Raw genomic sequence first — 22890 nt, 5'->3', positions numbered from 1 at the left:
TGGAGTTTCAACGGAAGCCGACATCATTTTTCTCCAAAAATATAACACTTTCGTGCCTGAAATATGATAACTTTTTTTGCTATTAAGCATTTTCCTGAAGAAGTGAAAGGGGGCATCTTACCCCACAGGGTGGAAAAGACGCCCCCTGGCGTTGGGTAAGATGCTCCCTGCACTATTAGTGACATAAATAGGCACGTGAATCGCCTGAACGAATCAGTAGTCCCTTCGAGCCTGCAGTAGACACCAAACGTCATCGTAAGGGCCCTCAAAAGTAGTCGTAAGGGGCTTCAGAGGTCACCGTTAGGGCCATCATAGTCCAGCGTGGCCAAACAAGCCTCCGTGGTGGCGTTCGGAGACCACTGTGGGGCCCTTATAGGTCTTCATGATGCTTGAGGGCCCTCGAGCCCATCGTGGGGACCTCAGATGCCAGCGCGGCCCGTGGAACCAGCGTGGGAGCCCTCAAAGGATGTCGTGAGGGGCCCTGGAACCAATAATGGGGCCCACAGAGGCCGTCGTGAGGGCTCTCAGAGCCAGATGCCGCCCAAAAAGTCGCTGTGTGGGCCGAGAGACCGGCATGGGAGCACCCGACCGTACCGGACTCTAAATAGTCCCAGATCGGCTTTTGTCTCTCATCACAAGTAGGTACGAGGTGTGGCTAAAAAGAAACCGGACTGCTCGTGCTGGCCATAAAGTAGGGGACCCGAAGACTAGCGAGACACTTGACATTAATCTTTAGCATATTGTCGTGATGTGTGCCAAACGGCATCTCGATATCGCTATTATTCTCCTTTCCACAGCTCTTTGTTTTATCGATGTTCGGCGGCCTTGTCATCGTCAGGCTTCTGCAATGAACTTCGAAAAAAGAGGAAACATCAGGTTCCTTGCCAGACTGGAGAAAAGTCCAACAGAGACGCTGAATCTGTTCAAGGCTGTTAATGGGGAGCAAGTCATGTGTCACATGCAAGTGTTTGAATGGCATACGAGGTTCAACACTGCACTGGTCGTGAGGATGTCGGTGATGACCCCAAGGTCTGGGACTCTGGAGGTCCATCAACGTCCGCGCGCATGTCAAAGTCGAGGGAGGAGATGACATTGATCGTCTTTTTCGATCATAGGGGATTCGTTCACCGCCAGCTCGTGCTGGAGGTGTACCACAGTCGACCAGCACTTCTACAAGGAAGACCTGGGACGCCTCATTTCACGAGTCAGGCGCTCCAAGTGGAGTTTCTGGGAAGTCAAGAACTGGGTGCTCCATCACGACAACGCACTCGCGCATTCTGCCATTAGCGTCCAGCAGTTCTTTGCCGAAAAGCAGGTCGCGGTGCTCAAGCACCCTCTTATTTGACAAACCTCCCTCCCTGTGACTTTTAGCTGTTCCCTGAAATGAAAAACGTCGTCAAGAAAACCCATTTTGAATCAGTCGAGGACATCCAGACCGGAGTGACCAGTGTCAGCGTCATCAATAAAACAAAGATCTGTGGAAAGGAGAATAATAGCGATATCGAGGTGCCGTATGGCACACATCACGACAATATGATAAAGATTAATGTCAAGTGTCTCACTAGTTTTCGGGCCCCCTACTTTATGGCCAGCACGAGCAGTCCGGTTTCTTTTTAGCCACACCTCGTATGTAATAAATGATTTGACGGGCTGCTTGAAGGACAGCCTACGGATTTAGGGGGGCGTCTTTCCCCATCAGGACAGGGGGCATCCTACCCCAAGGTACCGAAGTAACATTAAATCAGCACAATTTGTTAGCCATAAAACTACATCCTGAAACAAACTGTTTGGGACACAGTACCTACACGCATGTTAATGTACCACGACTATAGCAAGGGACGCAAAAATTATCTACCTTCTTTGATATTTACAATGTTTTGACGCCAAAATATTTTTTGAAAGCAGCAAATAAAAAACATGCAATCACCAGCCAGCCGTTGCCCAACTGAGCTTCGCAAATTTTTGTGCAGTTAACAAGGCAGGCTTCCGCTTTACGCTGAGAACATTAATTTTCAGGTTCGATTCTTTGTTTCGCCGCTAGAGGGGGTGGGGCGTCTTTCCCACCCTGGGCATCTTACCCCACTCTCCCCTAATTGTAATTGTAATTGAGTTGCTGTCGAATATTTCTAGATGAACTAAATTCCGGAATAAAATACGTCAAAAAGAAAATACTGAAATAAATGACTTCTGCTTATCCACATTCATACATTCTGCTTCTGTATACCTATGATCAATGGAGACTGCAGAGTCACTGGGAACTGCAAGACATTCCAGCGGTGAACGCGTAATTCCTGCCGTGGTCGGTAGATAGCAGCACTTGTTACTTTGCCGAGGCATCTCTTCGGAGCACAGACTTCATCCTATGCATTCCGTCGAAAGTCACCGAGGACTTAGAAAACAGCCAGGAAAGGATCTCATAGATACCCACCTCTGAATCAAGCTTCGCACGATATTTATCTCATAAGTTGTAAAAAAAAAAAAAACGGCACTGGCAACGGTGCGAAAGGCAGAGTGCATTGGCCTCGCATCGGCTAAGCATCTAAGTGACGACACATTCAAAAAGCATACTTAATGAATATGTAGGTAACGATAATTAAAATATGGCAGACAGGACATGGCTCATATACAAAGGATACAAAGAGACCCAGAGTTTAAAAAACATTTCCAAAATATTCATACATTCCAGAAAGATGCCTACCTTAAGAATTAAAAAACAAATGTATGAATAAAGAAAAGATAAGTGACGGAAGAGACAAAAGGTGCCCAAAAGACAAAAAAGCAGGGTGTCCAGCTTGTGCTCAATGCTTTTTAGAGCAAAATTAGTGAAAAACTTCCAAGCAGTCCGGTATGTTAATAATCAGTTACGCACCCATAGATGCTTCGCTAAAACAATCAAACCGTTCGGTTTATAGACAAACGGCCGAGTACGACTTGCGACGCTCTAACTATATGCTATACATAGAGCGGGATTTGACAGAAGACGTAGCGAGTGTAGAAGAAGTAGCGAGTGAAATGCGCAACAATTGTCGACTGCCTGTAGAAAGTGAAAAATTCAAAATTCGTTTGTCTCGTGGTCGTCATGCAGGGCTAACATCACATTTCGAGGTTCGCATCGCTTTCGATCGTATAAACGTATCGATATCAAATCGTACAACAATATCGAACAACAAAACATCAACAAAACAGCTGATCAGTGATCATACACCCATAAAGATATCATGCACTTAAAAAGCAAAAATATAGCTACGCCCTAAAAGGTACACATGAGCAGAAGTTCGGTACAAACAGATTGGCAAAAGCATATTCATCTAAATACATGCTTGCTGGCAAGAGGGCGAAGCGCCGGCAAGACGGTGCAGCGCCTAGACCCACAGCGGGCCTCGTGATGGATAGGTCAGGTGGCTGGCGGGGGGGGGGGGGGGCGGCCGTCGCCGAGCAAAAGGTGTGCGTCATATATAGGTACACTGTACAACGTACATACATACATATAATGAGGTACACATACATGGTGAAATATCAAAAACCAGTAAAATATATATAACATACACATCAAATCTAAAAATACAAAAATACAAAAATACAAAAAAGTCACACTACTCGCATGATAGGCCATGACGATCCCTGAATATTCAATGTCGGTGTCTCGCTCCTAATGATTATGCTTTCAGCAATTTTCCTGTCTGGATGATCCTGGGCTCTGTAAAGTATTCTAAAATGTAAGACATCTGAACCCGTATCAGTCAGTGAAACGTGCTCCTTCAGAAAGTGGTCACCGAAAGTGGTTCAAGGTCAAGAAGGGGTAGAGAGCCACGGAACAAGAGCGGAGGGGGAAAGAAGAAAGGGACGGACGAGATAGACGGGTTTTTAACGTTGCCGTTCATTGACGAGCAACTATCACGGAAAATCAAATCGATCGTGAGAAAGTCAAACCTACGCGTACATATAGCATGGAAAAACGAAAACAAACTAAAGAACGCCCTAACAAAATCAGCCATATGCAAACCCAAATGTCCAGGGGGCCAGAGATGTCACTTGTGCATGTCTGACTTCAAAGGAGATTGCACACAAAAGAATGTTGTTTACAAAATTCAATGTAGCATATGCAAAAGCGAGGGAAAAGATGCCACTTACGTGGGGGAGTCCATGCGTCCAGTCCGTCTACGATATAATGAACACCGACGTGACGCTATCAATAGAACTCCCAACACTCCATTCGGTGACCACTTTCTGAAGGAGCACGTTTCACTGACTGATACGGGTTCAGATGTCTTACATTTTAGAATACTTTACAGAGCCCAGGATCATCCAGACAGGAAAATTGCTGAAAGCATAATCATTAGGAGCGAGACACCGACATTGAATATTCAGGGATCGTCATGGCCTATCATGCGAGTAGTGTGACTTTTTTGTATTTTTGTATTTTTAGATTTTTAGATTTGATGTGTATGTTATATATATTTTACTGGTTTTTGATATTTCACCATGTATGTGTACCTCATTATATGTATGTATGTACGTTGTACAGTGTACCTATATATGACGCACACCTTTTGCTCGGCGACGGCCGCCCCCCCCCCCCCCCGCCAGCCGCCTGACCTATCCATCACGAGGCCCGCTGTGGGTCTAGGCGCTGCACCGTCTTGCCGGCGCTTCGCCCTCTTACCAGCAAGCATGTATTTAGATGAATATGCTTTTGCCAATCTGTTTGTACCGAACTTCTGCTCATGTGTACCTTTTAGGGCGTAGCTATATTTTTGCTTTTTAAGTGCATGATATCTTTAGGGTGTATGATCAGCTGTTTTGTTGATGTTTTGTTGTTCGATATTGTTGTACGATTTGATATCGATACGTTTATACGATCGAAAGCGATGCGACCCTCGAAATGTGATGTTAGCCCTGCATGACGACCACGAGACAAACGAATTTTGAATTTTTCACTTTCTACAGGCAGTCGACAATTGTTGCGCATTTCACTCGCTACTTTTGCCTTGTACGATTTAACGAATTCGATTTAGACGAAGGTCTGTGACCGAAATATCATCAATTCATCAATAAATAATCATTTTCATTCATTTGGTCATTTTCCGAGGAGAAGGTCATATATTCTAATGATACTTCCTACAGTATCCACGCTATTTTAACAAGCACAATGGTTATATTTAACGCAGGGTTACAGTTACCTTCATAAGCCTTTTTCTTGAGTGATCCGATGTCACTCACAGAATCACGCATGATACACAATCGTTCAGAGATGCTCCCACACAGTGACAGCGTAGCCGCTACACCCTCTAGAGGCACCTCACTCCCAGAGGGGCGGTCACATTTGTTTGCAATGCAAAACAGCCGGACGGGCCGGCCCCGGACACTTGAACGATACGCCCGACACACCTTGTTTGCATCTGGCCAATCCAATTACAGAAACACCGACTGACTTCTGTGCAGACTACACCCCCTGCCTCGGTCGCCGGACTTGCCGCTGCGCCTCTGCGGCCTCCAGTTCCTGTTGTCAGATGGTCAGCGATACGGCTCCACTGAAGTCACCGCCGTCTGTCCGCTGCCGACCGTGTCAATCCGGGCTCGGCGGGGCGTCCGCCACTGGAGAGGAGCCGTCAGTCGGGAGGAGGGCGCCGCTCCGCCGCGCGTCAGGAGGCGGCTGGGCGCGGTCCGGCCGCTCGTGCAGACTCGGGCCGACCACACCCCGCGGGAACGCGTCCTCCCCCTTACCGCCGGCCTGTCGGTCATCGTTCGGCGGCCGGCCACGCCCGAGAGCGGCGCTGCCACCGCAGGGGGACTGCCGTGATCGCTCCGCACAGCGAGCCCGCAGACAACGCCCGGCTGCAGAGCAGCTGAGGTCAACTGACCAACGCTTCAACTGACCTGAGACGGCGCGGCGGTGCAACGCCATGCTCTAGATTCATGAAAATAAAATGGCTTATAGGACGCACACCAATAGGACAAATTGGACTCTACACGTGCCAGATATAGCGTCAGGTGTAATTTACTATGGTCGCAATCTCAATGTGAATGCTCTCGAGGTCTTCTGGGCGCCGACCGGTGCCACGGCATCCCTCCTCCGGCCTTGGGTGGCGATCATGGGGCCCGGCTCCGGCAGACTTGTGGGTGGAGCGACGCCGGAATGTGCCTTACCGAGGTGTGGCTAATGATGCATGCCTGGCATCACTCCGGCTTAGCTGCAAATGTAACATTGCCACACTCACATACAGCGGGTGAGGAGCCATTTGACTCTCCAGTCCATTTCACATCGCGGAAACTGCAATACTCACATTGCCTGACGGGGCCTCCCTAAAACCGCACGCGGATAGATGTATATCTCCAGCAATAATCCACACGTGGAAGGAGGCGCGACGTTGCGAAAACCATATTCCATTTGACAAGGCAGCCTGCTAGCTCATATTGTAATTCTGGGACGAGTCCTTGCGCCATCACGGTCCGGCCTGGCCACACGGGCGCGCGGCCCGTCCTGTCGCGCCGTCTCTTTGGCTCGTCTGTCTCGGGGGCTCGTCATGACGACCCGCCATCATCGCGTGAAGCGCCGGCCGGCCGGCAGATGCGCTCCGACTGACCTCCGTCGGAGGCGGTCGTGACGGCCATCAAAGGCCCGCACAGACTCCCTTTGAGCGGTACATGACTGGCGGCCGTCGGCGCCGCTGACAGTGTCGCAACCGACGACTCATCAGCGTCGTGCGAGCCGCGACGCAGAAACGGCCGTCATGACACTGCTAGCGAACATAATGACCAGTCTCCCATTGGCCACACGTAAGACGGCACAAGTCAAAACATTCCGCCTCGTCACCCAAAACATTGGATCCCTGCAGCAGACGTCCCTGACAGAAATTCGATAGGATAAATTTCTGCGCGGCCCATCAGCCAGCTTACTTGGGATAACCCAGATCAGAGTTAGATCTGAATCCGATACATCATGTACGATGTGCATGTCCTCTTGTTCAAGGCTCCAAATTCCCAACAAATCGTGCGGAATGAGCGCGCTAACCACAGCGCGTGCGGACGGGGCGTGATGTGCCGGGGGCGGCTGAGGGCGGAGGTCGATCGGCGCGGCGCGGCCTCCGGTGGCCGGCGGATGAATCCGACACCCGCCGCCGAGCCGCCCACTCATCCACCGTGATTTACTCGGCAATGTGTCTGGCCCGCGGGCGCGGCGCTCTTGAGCCCGCCGTTCGCGAGATGGTGAGGTCACGAGCCGACCTGCCGCCGATCGGCCCATCGGCGACACGCGCACGGGCATCTCGGCGCGCCCGGCGGCGTAATTCACACCTGCGGCCGCGGCTGACGAGGTGCTGAGAACGAGCCGGGGTGAGGGTCGCCGTCGACCGCCGTGATTTGTATGCCTGGCAGCCGGATCTTCACGACAAGGGCAGACGGGCGGGGGCGGGGCCGCCGTGGGCGGGTCAAGTGCACCGGAGAAGGATGTGCTCCGCATCAGAATGCGAGCACGGACGCGGCTGCATGACTGGCAGCCGCTACACGTGCTGGGTGCCGTACGTGCCCACTGCCCATCCATTAGTATGCCTCAGTTGCCGCTCTTTCAGTTTGGGCGGATTCAGACTGCTTGCTACCTGAATGTAGATTGCAGAACGTAGGTAGATGCGCTGCCTGGCGTTAAACCGGGTGTTTAATTATTGTACCTGCATATAGGTGGGCTGCAAACGGCCTTGAGCCTACCTGTTAGGGTGGACAATGACCATCACGCTATCGGCGACATCACGACTTCACCCTTGTTTCTGTCCAACAAACGATAAACGCATTCAATAACGGCTGTCAACTGATACTGACATAAAAGCGACGAACAGCTCTAACCCACTGAGCACATCTAGGGCATCACATCGTCCCCAATGACGTCAGAGATACACTGTCCCCTGTTTAACACTGAATCCGGCCGGCAAAGACGCCACCTTATCTGATTCGGCCGCGCAGCCCGCCATTTCACATGACCTTGCACGATTCATAATCGGCACTCGTAATCATGACCTTAATCAGTGGAACGGACCAGGCATGCACCAGAACCCTATTGATCTTTGTCGGAGCATTTAACGACTGAATCTCGATAAACGCGATAGCATGCTTATGTTCTGGGCGTCGAAAGCAAGGCAAGGTCTGTCGTGTGTAAGGCATAAAGCTAAGACAGATTGCATGTCTGATGCTAGGCGTCTGCCACGTGCGTGATCGATGTGTTTTTACCAGGCTATGCCATCCAATAAATGCAAGTGGTCGCAATTTGCATTACATTCATTACAACATTCACTTGGATCAATAATGGCACAGCATCGTCCGACCTTGCTTGCGATCTCATAATGACTCACTAAAAATGTTTATGTCACCCATCGGTTAAGGTGGGGTTTAGTTATTCCGTCGTAATGTGATGGTTTTATAATGTCCGACTGAGGACGCATAACCACCGGTAACTAGCTTGCGACCACTGCGGCCAACCATCCACATAAACAAATATGCATAGCCCTATAGACAACTGCTGTCTGCAAAACCGATATAGACAACTACTGACCTCGAGTTGTCTGGAATAGTAGATAGGAATTAATACACCTGTCAGGGAGCACTGCTTTAATTGCAGTGCTCAGTGGTCTGGCCTAGTCTGTGAGAAATTCAGTTTCCCCAAATGTCGCCACCTGCAGTCCCACAGGTCATTGTTGATGCACAGTGGGGGCAGACGATCAATGTGATATCCAACACCTCCAGACATCGGACCAGATTAGAGCCTTGGGACCAGATTTCAAATCGTGTGTTTGAATTGGTCAAGGTTAAGCGCATTACGCAAAAATGCAAACAGTTCGCAGCTCAATGCAATGATCTGTCTCTCAATCAGGCATTCATCCATCAATACACTGATAGGTGCTTCACAATCATTCACTAAATGTAAAAGAGGTGAACACAATAGCATCTCACCAAAAATGTACGGCATCTTGACCAGACATTCATTGTGTTTTAGTACCAGTAACATCATTAAAGTGGTCAGGCAATTCAGTCGTTGCTCTATCAATATTTTATACAGAGTTCTATTCAACTTGTGACATGCAATTTTACGCAGTTTTTTACCGACCAGTGACAGTGGTTATACTGTTATAGGATGGGTGGAAAAGGACGTTTAAAGGGACTGTCCCACCTTAACATTAGAATTGAGTTGAGATAGCCATCTTGATGGGCGTTCTTTGAAAATCAGAGCCGTGAAAACCGTTTCTCCAGCAATTACTTCATCGCAAAGAAATTTGTGTTTGATTTTGACATCTGTGCAAATAAGTGCCACAATGTATTGGTATTGGCACTTAAAACCTGTGACGTTTCCGCCTTTTCCGAAGTTTCTGTATCTGTCGACTTGTTTTTATCGAAACCTTGAAAAATAACAACGCCTCTTTGAACCTGAACAGCTCCCATTCGTTCCGGTGCCACGAGGTGGAGAAATGAATTGATATTCCAAACTAATTCTAATAGTCTTCTAATTCTTGTAGTATTTTTATTTTTGTATTTAAATAGTTAATAGGCCGTCCTAAATGTGACTGAAGAATGCAAGAGCCATGAACTTATCAATGGCAGGTGTCAAGTTCAAGTGTGCAACTCTCTAAAATTAATCATAGTATCAAAATGATAAATGATTTGCTCACTGTTGTTTCAACTCCATAATCAAGACATGCTCTGAGAAGTCCACAATCTATTGATGGTGACAACTAAGGAAGAGACAATGAATGTTCACCTTTTTATTTCTGAGCATCCAAGACGACTAACCTTGAGCCGTTAAACATTGATAATACCTACCCTGTATGCTGAAGTGTGGGTGGCCTGAGGTCGACCATGCCTAGTAAAGAACTGTTGTTTGTGTAAACAACATGCAGAGGTGTTTTGAAATAAATTTTAGTGATGTAATGTATCATTCTTTGAACTGAGTTGCTGATGGCGGATGAAAGCGGAAGTGCTGCATGTTAAATAAGAAATGCTCTGTTGTGCTTTTAAGCTTATGTTAGATTTTATATATGGCTTAGTTTTCCTGCAGATTTCATCTTAGCTATCAATAGTGTTTTACCTTTGCTTCCTGGGAGCAGATCCAGCTACTAACATGAGCATGGGACTGGGCCTTTGTACCACAGTCGCTGCGCTGCTTGTCAAAACCTAGGTAATGTGCCTTGTTAGGCCATGCTGTGCATTTTTTTAAACCTTTAAGAGTACTTTGTGATCATTGACACACATATTGCACCTGACAAACAGCAGCAAAATCACACCCCATCCTTACCTCTGTGCAGTGTCACCCAACAGACAACAGGGCTTCAAAACAGGCAGGTTCCGCATTCAAGTCGCTTCTTGCAACTATTTGACTAATGTTAGGACAATAGACGTGCTGTACAGGGAAGGCGTGTTCTGTGTAGCTCTTGAAAAATGAAGTCATGCCTAAAATTCAGTTTAGAATATTACAATTACAAATAACTTGGATAAAAGTTGCAAAACATGAACTCTGACTGGTCAGTTGAAATGTCTTGAGTCAGTGAACCACGCCTGGGCTGGAGGTGGTCAGTTCCCTGACTTGCGCGACCTCGGGCAGGAGCTGTGGTACTTGTACATGGACAAATTGAATAGATGCTAGCCTAGATCATGTCGTGGCTGCAGTCCAAGACATGTTCACTAGTTGCTGTTGCTGCCGCCGCCTGCTGCTGCCCTGCGTACCGGCTGGCAGCTCACTGCTGGACTGTTTGCGCGCCAGGCATCCTACTGAACGAGTGGGGTGGGTCGCAGATCTTTGAGAGTGAAACGTTTGGTCTATGTAAATTTAGCTGAAACTCTTACAAATAATCTAATAGAAAGGCAAAATTTCAGAGGACTCCATTGCTGTCTCAGTGGTGACAATCAGAACTTGATCAGAACTGTTATCATGCTGAATGCTGAAACTGAGAATAGGGCTGAGCTGGTGGGCTAGAATTTAATATGCAGGCTTACAAGGACCCCAGTTAATCCACAAATTTGTCAGACTTGCCTGTAGGCAAATTTATGCAGATGAAATGTTTCTGGCAGATAGCCCTGAGGCAAAATGCTATTCAAGCTTGTTCTGCAGCTCGTTGCGTTCCACATGAGCCACTTAATCAGTCACACAACTCTGCCAAATGTGCTGAAAGGCCACGATTTTTCCAATAGGTAGGTATATTTATTATTTTTTCACAGACACAACAAAAATACAAATGCAGTTCACTACAATTCATTCTGCTTCAATTACAATTGCTGGAATGTGTTTTGCAGACTTATTATAATGAATCTTGAACAGACTATATTATATTACTTTGCTCATGGGCCCAGGCCAGTACTGCAGAGTATGGCTCGCAGGTCGCCAAGGAGCACTGGCCCAACTCCCAAGCTCAAAATTGACACAAACCCTTCAACAGAGCCCGAAAATTCACACCAAAGGGAGCTGAGGCCTGAGAGAACACAAAAAATGCACCAAACCCCAAAATGGCCAGTCAAAATCTGCACTGACCTCAAATCCCCACAATGCTACACATCTGCACCACAGCAAGCCAAATTCGCACCCCGCTACACTACATCCGCACCACACTAGACCAAATCCGCACCGCACCACACTTAAATCCGCACCAGACGAAGGAGTCCGCACTGACAAAATCTTAGACAAAATTGCCCCACTTTGCAGTCTGGCTCATGGTCATATCCATTGTGATTCTTAGGTCTGATTATTGAAGTTGAGCTCACTTCCATCATCCATGTGCCCAAGACATTGTGGGCAGCATCAATAATCAAACATCAATATCTTGCTTTTGCTTATTAGGGAGCATTCTATAACATTTTAAAAATGATAAATAAGGCCTTGTTGATATTCTTTGCAGTTTGCGACCTTCGACAAAGTTCAAGAAAATTTTCCAATTTTCATTTCAATCCTTTCCATGAACATTGAACATGTTTACCAATTTCCTGAGTTCATGTGCAATGTTTGTACTATTCGCGGCAGAAGCGTAACAAAACTTTGTGCCACCGATTTGGCAGCTAGGAAAAAAACTTTGCCCGATAAAAAAACAATCATATGACGTAATCGATCCAAAAGCTTTAAATTGACATTTTTAACCCGCGCCCCGCTGGGCTATTCAGCCATACGCGCCCTGCTGGGGGGGGGGGGGGCAGATTCTGCCCCCCCCCTGTCTAACTTCCGAACCGATGGTCGTAGAAAGACGGGGAAAACGGCAATCGAAAGCTCTCAACAAGGCGAATCTTAAGAGCCCAAATTTTTTTGCTTAAGTAGGTCAGAGGTCAGGTCAAGGTCAGGTCAAGGGTACAAAATGCAAGTTTCTACAGTATCGGCCTTGCACCGTAGTTGCCGAAGAATGGACTGAGACTGATTGCCCAAAACGTGTTCTTAGACTACCAAGACAATATTCGTTGCACACAATGTCATTCAAAGGTCAAGGTCAAGGTCAGGTCAGGTCAGGTCAGGTCATCAAAAACAAAATATAGAAAAGGGCATGTGCGACACATGTTTTATGGGTCATTTTACTCATGGAATTCAATAGGCACACTCAATAAGTGATATGGACCACCTCTGGATGATTTTCAGGTCGAGGTCAGGTCAAGGTCAGGTCAAGTGAGGTCAAATTTTGAAGTTGGTTGTTAAGGCCTAAAAAGGTGTCTATCCGATGCAGTTTTTCACGGCGAATCGAATGGTGCTATTTTTGTTTCCGTACGAGGTCTAGAACTTCCAAAAAATTCATTTTTCAAAAAAATTGTGTGTCGTGACGTCATAAAATTTTGAATAACTCCCACATTTTTGAACCGATTCTTCTCAAAATTGGTATGTAGGTGCACATAGACCACTTCTTTGACATATATTCCGGTTTTTTCGATAAACTCAAAATTTTGGATTTTATAAATATTTTCCCAAAAAAGTCAGTTTTTTGGAAAAAAAATTTGGCCAAAATCCAAAATTTTCAAAAAACCGAGATAGCCATTTGATAGACAAAGTAGAATCACGTATAACCTTTTTTGTTACGTCTTGATTCCTTTAAAAATGAAGAAGTTAGCGGCGTTTGAAATTTTGCCGTTTTTGAGGCGAAAATGGCGAACATGACGTCACTAAAACGTCAATTTCTCAAAAATTTTCCGACGGATTTCGCTCAAATTTTCAGGGAACGTGTCAAATTGATGTATGATAAGATACTGAAAGTTTGACGTCGCTGGCGTAACGCGTTTAGAAGTTATTGGCGAAAAACGGGAGGGGGGGCAGATTCTGCCCCCCCCCCAGCGGGGCGCGGGTTAAACAATTAGCCAACTATGGGCCGAATGTTAGCCAATTTCGTGTAAAGGGGCCCATAATCTATGTCTTGCAACACAAGAACAGTATATCAAAGCAATTTTTTGAAGGTGGGACAGTCCCTTTAACTTGCCAGTAATCTATCGTGACAAAGCAAATACGCTCATCATGCCAAAGCAGCTGCACCCCGGTACGATTCGTTATGCTTAGAATATGCGACATTTATGGCATCCTTTTGCGAGGACAGGTCAATACTTAATTATCGGATGGCCATATAATATAAGCGACATGTTGACCCGATTATCAGTAACGCTATAGATGCCTCCCCCCCCCCCCCCCCCTCCGCCGTTCTTTCGTCCGGTTATGTATAGCAGAACCAATTACCAACACACCGACATACGCACACACAAAAACATCGCCATTCGCCGAGTCGAAGTAGTAAACAGACGCGTAGTTAACTGTGCAGGATACTAATGATAAGACAGCCTCTGAGAATGAGATGAGAAAAAACAATGCATAACCGCAGTGCTCCTAATAATCTGATAGGAACAGCTTTAACAATGCATAACATATACATTATACGAAGTAGGCAAACAAGCAAGCACACCTAACTGCAAGCACGATACGATGGTAATGCATTACATGTAATAATACACATACAACTAAAGAACAAACAAAAACAGTTATAAACAGTACGAATCCGGAGTAGCAGAATGATGTTCTCAGTCCCTACGGGTGACCTGCACTGTCTCGAGGGTCGCGGGGAGGCACACACTGCACCCCTATTCACTATGCCCACTGTAATTAAAGTTACACTGGGCCCTGAGCGGTGAACACCTCAGGAACCATCTTCAGACGCGATTGAAAACGGCATATCCAAGGACAAGAAACATCTGCAGTAGCCATGAGAGAAGCTTGAAACATGTCAAACCATCTACCGGACGTCTTAAGAGAGTGGTCATGGTTTGCAGATCTTCATGAGTTAAAAGCAGTGAATGGGCCATAAAAGGTAGTAGCATTACAATAATCCTGCCATTACAATATACAGCCAACATTCATAGCGTTAACCCCATCATAGCAGCACCAATTAAATGCGCAACTGTGCAGGGACAAGGTTGAAGCAACATGGTATTGTAACCACCTCCGTTAAAAGTTTCTACAGCAACTATAAAACCGGTATACGAGTATTGGCTATCGAATGACCAAGACTGAGTATGAGCAATGCAGGGTCGTTGAGACTACGCGGCCCGTACATTGGTGTCGCCAATGTCCAATGCACATAGGAAAGGTTCATGAACTAAATTGAACCAATTCTTAGTCCATAGAGATATACCAGCCAGAGCGTTCCAAAGTTTTGCGATTGGTTGCGTTGCGCTCCGTCATTTGCACACCAAGTGTAGCCAGCGCGGGGGAGGGCAGACTGACCAGATATCTCACCCTAACATAGTGGAGGAAGAGCAGTTCGACCAGAGATCTCACCCTAACACAACGCGGGGGAGGGCATACTGACCGGAGATCTCACCCTAACATAGTGGAGGAAGAGCAGTCCAACCAGAGATCTCAACCTAACATAGTGGAGGAAGAGCAGTCCAACCAGAGATCTCAACCTAACATAGTGGAGGAAGAGCTGTTCGACCAGAGATCTCAACCTAACATAGTGGAGGAAGAGCAGTTCGACCAGAGATCTCAACCTAACACAGCACAGGGGAGGGCAGTCTGACCAGAGATCTCACCCGATCCGGCGAGGCTGCTAATGGATTGCCCATGTCGACATTTAATGGACCGCCGATGGAGGTGCTCAGGAGGGCTAGCAGGCGGCCCAGTGCGCGTGATAAGCGTGAGTCGACGGTCACGACTCGACCAGGCCCCCGGACGGCCGCTGGGGGCCGCCCGGCGTGACCCACGTGCATCGTATCGGGACCATGGCGCCCGAACGGCCCCATATATCATGCCAGATGAACGTGCAGAATGATGCAATCGGCCCGCGCTGGTATGTGTTAGAAACAATCTCGACAATTTTTCAGATGATTTGGCTAACTAAATTTGGGCTAATTCGCATTCCATTTCGGCGCGTCACTCCTGCCAATTGTCGAACCATGAATGTTTCAATCAGACCAACAACAAACCCGACGCTCGTCGAGTCTCAGTTCTAGCCCTCCCGCAGCGATACAGCAGTCCAATACATGCTTATGCACCGTCTCAATAAGGCTTCAATGCACCTGTGCCGGCCGATCCAAGACGGTCTCTTCCGACGTTCCGTGGCCATGGACTGATTCTAGCTGAGCTAAATCCGCTGGCTGGCAGTGCGGTGCACTTTCGCAACTAAAGGCTCGGGCCGGGCCGGTCACGTGCTGGACGGGTGCAGCAGTCCAGAGGCGGGGGAGGAGATGGGGTAGTAACTACACTGCTCAGTGCTCACTCCCCTCCTCCTCTGCCGTCAGCCCTCGTGAGTCGTGGTAACCGCAGGTTGTTTGAAATAGACAAACACTATTCGTTAGAATTGTGTTTTTCTATTGATAACTTGGCAACGGAAAACGACCTGCGATCTGCCTGAGGATATTGTATATGTATAGTTGTTGGATTCGCGACGAATAAATTGTTTATGTAGGATATTCGAGGGAACTCATAAAGAATATAACACAGCGAAGTTATTTTTCAATTGATGGAGCAGATGCAAAGACAAATAAAGATTCGTGACGATTTTGTGAGTTGCAAAGAGATGTTCGTGTTTATAGCAGTACTGACTGGTACTTCAAACCCGTCACTATCTCCCGAAAATCCAAGCGGCTGCCTTCTGGGCTTCTTGATTAGCCCGTGCTGTTCCCATCTCGTGCCACGCGCCCCGTGAGTGGCAATCAGTGACCTGAGTCCAGTTCGTGAGTCGAGTCGGACCAGCTGATTGGCCGACAGTTGGGTCGCAATGAGGTGGTGATCACGACCATACCATTTCACCGACTGGTCAGTGGTCAGCCGTCTGTGACAGACGCCTAGCATCCAGGGTTCTGATCGGGTATAGGGAGCAATTGAGGAAGAAAATGTATTACCTATTTTTGCAAGAATCACGGTGGACAAAAAAAAAAATGCGACAAAGTTATATTATGAAAAGTTGATTGAGCTATACTAAACAACGCTGCTACGCAAACTTTATTCTTCGAGTGTCTCGCTTATTAATCCATTAAGTAATGTCAAGGTGTGGCTCATGCTAAGCTATGCTACATCTGCGTGACTCCTTTATACAATGAACAACACTTCCGTTTTAGTCTTACATTGCAGTCTGGTTTATCCCACATTGCAACTTAAAGTCAGAAGTACCAGTCACTACACCAATGGAAAACACATGTCACCATGATGTCATAACTGATAATGGCATGAATAGGGGCTTGGTCTGACATCTCTATGTTAGTGTAGACTCTCACCTCAGGAGCACTCCCTCCAATGCTTGCATGTTTTCCAGATTAGGATAAAACTAGGGTGACCCGCGTGCTCCGCAACGCGAAAAGGGATATTTTCGATCGGCGGGTGTTCGGTTGTTCTTGTGTCGGTTGGGTTATCTATCCATTTCGGTCGATTGCTTTTTGACGGCTAAACGTTTTGGTATGTGGAAAAAATATCCACCGCATCGAGGTGCCCGTGTCTGATAAGCATGCTTTCCACTTCAGAATCTGTCAAATGTGCTTTATAATTTAGGCGCGTAGTTTTATGACAAATTAAAGGCGTAGATAATTTTCACTAAAAATCGTTTTGCAGAGGTTTGAAACATTTATATTTTTAAGAATACTGTTGCTTGTCATGCAAACGTGATGATTGGATCTTGGAGAGAATTGAATGCTCTTTCCAATGATAGCATTTTCAATTGTCAAACGTATCAGGTTAAGCAGCAAAATCCGTGTAATTATTTAGTGGCACATTTTGGACAAATACCATTTAATTCAGCGATTTTTTCCACATTGTTTTTGATCAATTAGCTTTTCACAATTTTTCCATGAGAGACGGTACATTTTTATTGCTAATAGGCGCTGTTTCAACTCATTCCGTCTGACGATCACCTGAAATTAATATAAATTCCAAAATCCGTCCAAAACGTCCATTTTTCAAAAGAAAGTGTCCTCCCCGGTGCACGTGGCGCGTGCCAACCCCTGCACCGCACACCATTCGATAGCCCGTTCGATTCTCTACACGATGCTGTTTTCCCCGTACCGGTCGGGCCCACGGTTACCGAGATATTGCATTGGGACCGGACCCGTCTCGGGCAAATTTGGCTGTTTTCGCCCGTTTTTTTGCCAGCCGATTAATACATGTAAAGTCTATGACGCGAATTTGCACTTTTTGGGCACGCGCCACGCGCTCGCTATCGATCCGATCGAGCTGAGACCCATCAAAGGCACGTTGTCCATCCTTGTTCTATGAGTTGCGCAAACTTCAGCGCGGTAGGTGCAACGGTGTGACCTGTAACCCGCGCTACGTAGCAACATGTCGCGACCTTCGTAATAGACAGAAACTACGTCACCACAAATAGTAATATAGATGCGAAATGCCCGTCAAACAATGCCGTTTGACTCATTTTACCTTTCCCGCGTGTCCTGACAGGCATAAAAACAAAGATCATTGGAATGGAAAGGATGCGAGATCCAGGGGCGAGATGGATCAGTGAGGTGGAGAAGAGCAAAAGAGAGAGAGAGAGAGAGAGAGAGAGAGAGAGAGAGAGAGAGAGAGAGAGAGAGAGAGAGAGAGAGAGAGAGAGAGAGAGAGAGAGAGAGAGAGAGAGAGAGAGAGAGAGAGAGAGAGAGAGAGAGAGAGAGAGAGAGAGAGAGAGAGAGAGAGAGAGAGAGAGAGATGTGTTCCTCATCTTGTTCCTGCAAGATTCAGTAATCTGTAATGATGGTAATTGGTTAAAAAAGTCAGGTCTACTGAATCTCGAAATAATCGCAAAAATGTGTTAAGCTGAGCATTTTTACCGAGCTTACCGCTTCTTTTTTTCTAAATTGTGATAAATGTCGTGGACATAAGAATAGTACGGAAGGTATAAAATTTGAAAATATTGACTGACTTGAAGAGAAATTTAACTCATAGTGATATGAGTGCGTAATAATAAAAAGTATTTTATTGTTACTGTAACGGTGCTGCTGGGCGGCTTGGCGGTGCACATGTGCCGTGTGAGTGACGGGTGGCGGTTAGCGGTGTGATCGTCCGCCTCGGAGGACGACACCGGGTGGGCAGGTGTATCGTCTCCTCTTTAACGCCTGTCTGATTCCCACATGGCACTGGCTCCGTCGTCGTGCAGTACAAATTTATTTGAGAGGCTTGCAATTTCCTTACAACATAGTCTTCACTGCTCGGGGAGGAATGGGCTCAATTTGGAAGGGGTGGGATTTGTCACCGGCTGATGGAATTGCTTGGCTTTAAACCCCAGGGCAAGGCCTTCCCATGTTCCCATTTCGTATCCGTTCGATGCCAAGGGCTCTATCCCGTCAGAGAAATAAAAATGCATTTCGAGCATGAGTGTCTAGCTCCCACTGGTCCTTAATATAACCATTCGTTACTCCCTTTCATCCGCGCACGCACCATTTATTCGATCATGCATACATCTACGAAGAACATTCGGCTAGACAAACCGACCCTCCCGTTTCCATCTAATCCCCCCAGTGGCGCTGAAATTTGCATGGTTATCTCCTGAGGTGAGTTTATACCCTGTTTGGTACTTATGTGCGTATAATGAGGTGTTAAGGTGAATGCCAGATATGGGCATTGGCGTGTCCCACTCTCGGCGCGGAACATCTGCTCTTCTGGACGTACATATTTGCACCTCCGATTCCGCAGGGAGGGTGACTGGGACTTTTGGTTAGCATCTGTCGGCGGCTGATAACTTCGTCGGCGTGAGTGTAATTTTGATGGCTTGACGCCTTCTATTTGCGGCACTTGCGGCATGATACGGCCCGAGGGGTCCCTGCGTCAGCTGTTTCTTGTTTGACATGCTCACACCGGTGTCGATCCACTAGGTCGAGGCGGTGCCGGTGGCGATATCCCAGGCGCAGGTGCAGAGGGTTGGCGCACAGGATGCCGGCCGATTGCGCTTTGGAGAGATAAAGTTCCGTTATGAGCTTTTCCTAGGTAGATGCGGGCGGGGAGGCGGCAGTGTTTACATTTCTGCAGTGCCAGGCGTAGCCCGTTTTTGACGTGGACGTGGCCCAATTGGCGTGCGACCGATAAGAGGGGTCGGCGTTACGTCGGGTCCAGGTGGGGTAGGCCATCTGCCGCCTGCGCCCTGTTGACCAGCGTTATCCATGAAAGTGTCGGTAATTGAAGCGCCGTTCTTCTCAGATGACTTCACTTTTGCGTGTTTGGCTTTTAGTCTCACACCAATATGCATGCCTTATGATTCTGTCAATTCCTGTAAGCTATGATTCGAAAAAAATGTGGCTTCCGTCACATTTTCAGGCTCATTTATTTTAAATTGTGCCCCCACAATTTTGTTTCTTCGTGTGTGTGTGTTTGTGTGCATGTGTGTGTGTTTGTGCGTGTGTCCAATGCAGGCTGGGTTTCTTCAGTCATCGTCACGATTTATCTGTTTTTGACTCTTGTTGTTTTGCTTTCTCTTGTCTGTGTTTGTCCTTTGAGCATATTTTTTTCATTGACTCCTTTCTTCTCTAGCTGTGTTCGTGTACACTAATCGTGGGCTGATGCCGGCTGATGGTTCATGTCTATGGTTACTGTTTTTGGGCTAACATACAGACATAATTAAACCATCTAAACATTGTTCACGCAATCGATTGCAACATAGCTTTTAACGCCGACGCAACGATAGAGAATGCCATTGTTCCTATGCTTTTACACGAAGCAAACAGTAGGTGTGTTTTACCTAGTAACAATAAAGCAAACAGTATTTTAACTAATCTCCCTACAGCTCGCCTACACAAAACCCCCTTATTTCTACTACAACGCCGCAATGACATGTCACATGATTATATCCTCGAACACTCCACCCCACCTACTGTTTGACCGCTGCTGCTCCAGCTTCCAAGAATGCAGGCTGGTGTCCAGTGTCCCCCGGACTGTTGGAGTCCAGCGATTCAGCGTGTGCCTTCCCTTGCTCGTGCTGCATGCCGCATTCCGCCACGTCTGTCGTCCTCGGCTCCAGTCGGCTCTCGTAGTGAGGCGGCAAGGCTTATGGTGACGCCCGTGCCTGCTTTATAAGAGCCTGCTTGCTTGTGTTTTCCAGTCGGCTGTCATCGGAGCGGAGATAAACTTTGCTTGCTCCATTTTGCATCTTTTGCCTTCTCTCTTCTATGTGAAGAGCTCCTTCCGGAAACTGTTCCAGTCAATTGCTATGCCGGCACTCTGCATTTTCTGTCCCGATGATGTGGATAATGTGACCATTCTTTTTGTTTTTGGATGGTGCAGAAGCTTCTTTAGCTTGTGTCGACATGATTGGCTTTTTCAAACATTGCTTCATTACGTTTGCTTCCCCATGCATCTTGCTATTTGTAGAATCTAATTTGCTTATCTTGCACTTTATGTGCATCTTCCCTCAGCATGATACTTGTCTGCGTTTGGTGTCTTGTCTGCATCTTCGTTTTCTGGGTTCTTCGGTTCAAGCAACTCTGCTGACTTCGTGTTGAAAGTCAATTGCAATGCCCCACGTTGGGCGCCAGTACTGTAACGGTGCTGCTGGGCGGCTTGGCGGTGCACATGTGCCGTGTGAGTGACGGGTGGCGGTTAGCGGTGTGATCGTCCGCCTCGGAGGACGACACCGGGTGGGCAGGTGTATCGTCTCCTCTTTAACGCCTGTCTGATTCCCACATGGCACTGGCTCCGTCGTCGTGCAGTACAAATTTATTTGAGAGGCTTGCAATTTCCTTACAACATAGTCTTCACTGCTCGGGGAGGAATGGGCTCAATTTGGAAGGGGTGGGATTTGTCACCGGCTGATGGAATTGCTTGGCTTTAAACCCCAGGGCAAGGCCTTCCCATGTTCCCATTTCGTATCCGTTCGATGCCAAGGGCTCTATCCCGTCAGAGAAATAAAAATGCATTTCGAGCATGAGTGTCTAGCTCCCACTGGTCCTTAATATAACCATTCGTTACTCCCTTTCATCCGCGCACGCACCATTTATTCGATCATGCATACATCTACGAAGAACATTCGGCTAGACAAACCGACCCTCCCGTTTCCATCTAATCCCCCCAGTGGCGCTGAAATTTGCATGGTTATCTCCTGAGGTGAGTTTATACCCTGTTTGGTACTTATGTGCGTATAATGAGGTGTTAACCCCTTTAAGTCCCTGAATTCTAAGCAAATTGGCACTGGGTGTCCTTCTGACCCCATTTACGTTATTACTCTCTTCCGTTGAAGCTACGTTTCTCATGCGCTCCCGGCCACTGCCTGCTCTTCAATCACGTGCACTGCCACAGTGCATACATTTCCATCGGCTACCTCTCTCTTGCTCGCGCGCACTGCCACAGTGCGGATAATTTCGCCCAAGCTCAAAGGAAACAACGGTTGTACGCACCTCTGCCGGTCTGTCGACTCGGTGTTGTGGGTGGTCCGGTTGTGCCTCAGTTGAGGGATAAGTTCCTAAATGATAATACTCTCGGCGGAGCCGCTCCGCATAACAACTCTACATTTCCATCGACCACCTCTATCTCTCGCGCGCGCACTGCCACAGTGCGGATAATTTCGCCCATGCTCAAAGGAAACAACGGTTGTACGCACCTCTGCCGGTCTGTCGACTCGGTGTTGTGGGTGGTCCGGTTGTGCTTCAGTTGAGGGATAAGTTCCTAAATGTTTATACTCTCGGCGGAGCCACTCCGCGAAACCATAACTCTGTGTTTCTTCTGAACACCTCGGCGGAGCCACTCCGCGACACTATAACTCGGCAACCTGGCCCTCGTTTATCGCTCTTACACTCTTACACTTAACCCTAGCCCTTCAAAGTCCGGTCGACACGGACGGCTAGCCGCTCGGTGCCTTGCTATAATTCATGGGAATACGCGTTCGAGCTCATCGAGTCGCGGAATACTCATTCTCCACCTCGCAGTGATTGACGACGTCAGTCGAGTCTAAACAGGCACAGGGGCCCGGCTCGAACCAGCCTCTCTCCGGCTAGTTGAACTGTCTAGGTCTCTAACTTACTGTGTTGTTGTACGGTTTAGGCTAATCGTGTCGATATATGAGAGAGAGAGAGAGAGAGAGAGAGAGAGAGAGAGAGAGAGAGAGAGAGAGAGAGAGAGAGAGAGAGAGAGAGAGAGAGCGAGAGCGAGAGCGAGAGCGAGAGCGAGAGCGAGAGAGAGGGAGAGGGAGAGGGAGAGGGAGAGGGAGAGAGAGCGAGAGCGAGAGCGAGAGCGAGAGCGAGAGCGAGAGCGAGAGTGAGAGAGAGAGAGAGCGAGAGAGAGAGAGAGAGCGAGAGAGAGAGAGAGAGAGAGAGAGAGAGAGAGAGAGAGAGAGAGAGAGAGAGAGAGAGAGAGAGAAAGAGAGGGAGAGGGAGACCGGATTACGAGAACATTGCTATGGGTTGGTCCATTTCGATGTTTCCCCATACTCGCTCACATTTGGCCAGGTATTCACGTCTGTTAGATAAACGTCGCCCCTATCGCCCTTGTCATCACACCTG

Source organism: Amphibalanus amphitrite, unplaced genomic scaffold, assembly GCF_019059575.1.
Source record: "Amphibalanus amphitrite isolate SeventyFive unplaced genomic scaffold, NRLGWU_Aamphi_draft 000055F_arrow, whole genome shotgun sequence".
NCBI lineage: Eukaryota > Metazoa > Arthropoda > Thecostraca > Balanomorpha > Balanidae > Amphibalanus > Amphibalanus amphitrite.
This window is presented reverse-complemented; position numbering follows the sequence as displayed.